Raw genomic sequence first — 5,507 nt, forward strand, 5'->3', positions numbered from 1 at the left:
TAGAACTTGTGCACACTGGCGTATGTGGCCCAATGAGCATTAGTGCAAAAGGTGGTAACAAGTATTATGTAACATTTATTGATGACTATTCCAGATATGGGTATGTATACCTAATGCACTGCAAGAGTGAAACCTTTGATAAATTCAAAGAGTTTCGTGCAGAAGTGGAGAAACAACTAGGTTTACCCAGAAAGGCACTTTGGTTAGATGGAGGTGGGGAATATTTATCTGATAAATTCTTAGGGCACCTTATAGAGAATAAGATTCTATCCCAACTAACCGCCTTAGACACTCCACAACAGAATGACATGGCAGAGAGAAGGAATTGAACGCTATTAGACATGGTACATTAGATGTGAAGTTATTCGAAGCTGCCAATCTCTTTTTAAGGATATGTAGTACAAACATATTTCTATATCCTGAATGATGTTCCAACTAAGGAAGCATCAAAAACTTCATACAAATTGTGGTATGACAGGAAGCCAAGTCTAAAACATTTAAGGATTTGGGGATGCCCAGCCCACGTATTGGACAAAGAGTGGTTTGTTTTATAACCCGAAAATGCAAATTGTTATAGTGTCAACTCATGCTACTTCCCTTGAAAAAAGTTATATGAATGAATTCAAACCTCTGAGTAAAGAGGTACTCGAGGAACTTTCAGGAAATATATAAAACCTTAATGAAACAATTACAAAACCAACTCCTAGTAGTAGACTTGCAAACGATTAATGACATTGTGTGTTTTGTCACAATGGAAAGGTCTCTCATAGGACTGAGTTCTTCCAATCTAGTAGAGCTACTTTTAACACTGAGTTTCCTGAATAGGAAGATGATGACCCACTCACGTATGACGAAGCGATACAGAGTGTTGATTCCAAGACTAGGAAATAGCTATGAAAGTTGTGATGGATTCTAAGGATTCCAACTCAGTGTGGGAACTTGTAGATTTACCAACTAGGATAAAACCCATAGGGTGTAAGTGGAGCTACAAGAACAAAACAAATGTGGATGGAAAAGTGGAAACTTATCAGGCCGAACTTGTAGCAAAAGGTTATACTTAGAAAGAATGTATCGATTACGAAGAAACCTTCTCTCCAATTGCCATGCTCATGTCAATCCGCATATTGTTATCTATTGTGGTGACTTTCGATTACAAGATCTGGAAAATGAATGTTAAGATTGTATTTTTGAATGGTGATCAGTTGTAAACGTCACAGCAATAATACGAAAGCATACACTATCGATGCAAGTATAGTAGACAGATGTAAGTCTGCCAAATATCGAAAAAGATGGTTGTCTTTTGTCTATTAATTTCGGTGCAATAACTAGATAGAAACAAGATAAATTGTGAGGATATTTGTCAAAGTAATAACTCAAAAAATATAAGATAAAGTATGCTATGGATAAACTGGGTTCCCCAACGTGAATCTTTAGCAGAATACTAAGTACTCGCAAGCTATAAAAGATGGGTGATTGTCGACGCAATAAAATTCAATGTATGTCTTACTAAACACCACTCCTCTATTTAATCTAGGACTTAACCATGCACATTAACCTCACCTTCCGATGAGGGCAATATAGCACTATTAAGAACAAGTGGACTAAATTCCTTTAGCCCTTACTCAACTTCCGCTGTAATGCTTATTATCTCAAATTGTCACTACACCTTCCAGTGTTAGTGACTGCAATAAACTTTCGTGTTAAAACATTCAAACCCCCAAGATTAAATAATAAAATAGATTTAATAAGATAAAATTTAACCAAGAATTCATTGTACTTCCATACAATAGAAAATATAGATTAATCACCAGCGTTTCCAAATAAATAAGAAAGAATCGAGTGGAGAAGACTATTCCTAGTTAACTTGACTGCATCCCTCGATTTTCTCTTGTGTTGCACTTAGAACTCATCATCAGGAATGGATCTGCACCAATCTTCACATTGGCTCACCCAAGGAAAGTTTAAGCTGCCACAGCCGCAAGCTTCAAAAATAAGGTAAGAAAAAATGGTGGTCAAAAGAATTCCTCCTTTCATTCTTCTCACGTTAACCTTTTATGTTTTCCTCAACAGTACAGGTGTCCTTCCCTCAGGATTCTTCTGTCCTTGTTCGTACAAGGCAGTTACACTGCACTGGACAACTCACGTATTTTTGGGTTTTTTTATCCAGATAGCTGTCAATTGCGACGACAATTCTGGACGCAATCTGGAATTAATTAATGCAGCGACATTAGTGCGAAAAGATAGCAAAATTAAGGATAAAATAGGCTAGGATTCATTGGGTTATAAAATGTAATTTACTAAACTGAAAATGCTAAACTGTATGCTAAAGATAACAAAATGGGAAATTAACCAGTAGGTGGGGAGAAAACATATGTTCTTTCTAGTACAATCACACTTCCAAACTTGAGTTTTTACTTGTCCTCAAGTAAAATAGAAACTAGCAAGGCTACAAAAATTTTACTAAGTTAAATGATCATTCTAGCAACTTGAACCCTCTAAATTCCCAATGAATGAATCACATTTAGATGAAAGAATATTACATCGAAAATACATAAGCATGAATGACTAAAATTGCACTTTCATCAAGGCCAGCATCATGCTTCAAATCCTAAATTCTATCTACCAATACAACATTTATTGTTCAATACTAAGTATTTATATATATATATATATTTCAAAATAAAGGATATCGTTGCATTACTGTACCCTTATTCTTGAGAAGTAACAATGGGGTGCAACAAACCCCTAGGGAGTACGTAATTGCGTCGATACACACTCATGCAGCGATGGCCTTTGGCCAGATTTATTTTTCTAACGCTTGTATTGGAGTGTACCCTTTTTAACATTCCACAATACACCAACTTTGGAGTGTCTCTTATTTATAACTATCTATATATACATAAGTAACCTAGTCAAGGAATGCTACTAGTCATTTATTACTAATGCAACCTAAATCATTCATCAATGTATTGAAGATACACCATTCAATCAAATTTATCCAACCCATTCATTGACAATTCGCATAATCCAAGAATTAAGCATCAAATATAAAAAAAATTTCGAGCAATTGTGCATAAACCTTGCATGCTTTAAAAAAAATTGAAATATGGGTGTATTTCCAAATCACATATACATTCCCCCCAAACTTAAAGATTGCATTGTCCCCAATGCACTGACATGAATATGTAATGACAATAAAAATACAATGACAATGTGTACTAAACAAAATGTGACTTACAACTATATGCAATGCATGAAAACTACAGCTACAACTTTAAAATAAAACTAACTCAGTTATCTGCAGCCATTGCTATGGCTGTATGATGTTTCTTCCTTCTCATTTTCTTCTCCTCCTTCTTTTGCTTCTTGTCCTTAGAGCGCTTTCTTTTCTTTTCTTTAGGCTGTGTATGGTTTTCAGATTGCTCCTCAAAGTTTGGTACAGCCTTGGCATCATCGGTTGCTTCAGCAACTTCTGCTAGTCTCACTCTATCTAGCTCTAGATTATCAATATTTACACCCACAGACTCGGGTGCGTTGACAATGTTTACATCATTGTCTTCCTCTTCTTTTTCTTTTTTTTCTTAAACAACTTCTTCTTCTTTAGCAATGATTTCCTCTTCTGTAGCAGTAGCTTCCTTCTCAACAACAGTGTCCTCTTCACCAGCAAAAATACCATCCTCAAACAAACTATCAATCTTGCGTAGACATTCCTCAATGTCCCTATATTTTTCATCTTTGTCATTATTAGAGACTTGCACGATGGGAGGAGATGTCATCGATCGGTCTCGGTCTTCGAAGTCGTTATTCGTAGATGAATGTTTATAGTTTCGAATGATCAGTGGGAACGCTGGGAATTTTGGTAGTGTGGAGGGGTTCAATTGACTTAATGTGGCGACAATGGAACTGTTCCAGGCTTTAATGCAAGCATAAAATAAATTCTGGGAGTTCTCCATATCCTCAATTGTAGCGAAAAGTTCAATCTGTCTGTTGCTGATGGAAGTAACCATTTTCTCAATATTCTTCAGCTTGAGCCATAATGATGTCTCTGTATGCAGTTTTGTTCCACTACTGTCGGCTTTGGCCTTGCCCTTCTTTATCTTGCTGGTTCTTGCCTCCTTCAGTATTGGTGTTTCTGTGCCGCGGGTCTTTCTTTCGACAGAGGCTTCATTAATTGGACCCTTATTATCCATGATTTCTTCATCTCCCTGGGGTACAATTCCTTTCTATTGACACAGTGACATGACCAATGATGGGAAAACTAAAATGTCGGTCTACCTAGCGGTGTATTCAGTAATTTCTCGATGGAGTATTACACCTATATTAATTCTTCTACCCTTGATAATGGAATGTATCAGACACATTTTGTCAAGGTTAATGGTGGTCTTGTGGGTTGATGGCAGCAACCTGCAATTAGCAAAGTGAAACCAAATTTTACTGTGTAGCATTAGAAAACGGCGGTGCATTGTAAAATTCTTTGAATGCGACCCTACCCGCACTGCCCCTTCAATACACAAGTCCTATAGCAGCAGGTTCCTTTTTTCGCCTGTCACTTTCGTAAAGAACTCGAAGTGTTCGTTGACATTGACCGTAATGTTGTACAGCTTATTGATTGTTTTGGCGTCCCATGGAATGAGACCTTCATGAACAAAAATAAACTTTAATTCTTGGTCATAGAGGTTGGCATAGAAATCACGTACCAGGGAAGGGGAATAGCTTCCAAGGTGTGCGCAGAAATTTCCCTATTTTAGTTTAGAAATGGTTTGGTGAATTTTTTTGCCCAACTCCTATTGTTGCAACAGGGAAATGCCTTGTTCAGGGTGAAAATTTCACTGCAATATGTTGTCTTGAAATCATTCCCTTGCCACTTTATTCAAAAAGATTATTGGTTCCTTTTCTGCACTGGTCTGGAGGATTCTGACTCACGAACTACGATAGCATAGGACGCATGTTCTTCAGTAGATTTGTTGGCTTTCTTGGTCGAACCTCTTGTTCTTGCCATCTTTTGTAGAGGGAAGACAGTTTTAAGTGAAAAAGGTAAGATCTTGAGTAAGGAAAAAGAATAAAAATGGTTGCTTGGATGCTTTACAGTCGGCACAGTGGTGTAGACTTTATAGGGACTGAAAAAGGAAAGTGTAGAGTCGTGATGTTTTGTGGAGAGATACAAAGCTATCGAGCAGAGTTGCGTCCAATAAGAATTGTGCCTGCTCAAACAGATCAAATGGCTAGGTGGGTTTTGATCCAATGGTGGAGTTTGAATTTCCCTTAATTCTGATTAATGGTAACACAGTGGTACGGAATGTGTTGACAAACAAATCTTATTGTGTCAACCTTGGTACCTTATTATTCTACAGAAAGGAAAGAAAACAAGCTTTACAAAACAGGAATAAAATAAGATGAAATCTCGGAGTAATAAATTAAAAATTTAAAATGTTTGGACCAAATTAATGGTCTCTGCCTGCTCTTGGTTTTTATTTCCAGAATAGTGTTTCAATATTTGTCCATTGACT

Source organism: Gossypium hirsutum, chromosome D03 (assembly GCF_007990345.1).
Source record: "Gossypium hirsutum isolate 1008001.06 chromosome D03, Gossypium_hirsutum_v2.1, whole genome shotgun sequence".
In the NCBI taxonomy this organism is placed as follows: Eukaryota; Viridiplantae; Streptophyta; class Magnoliopsida; order Malvales; family Malvaceae; genus Gossypium; species Gossypium hirsutum.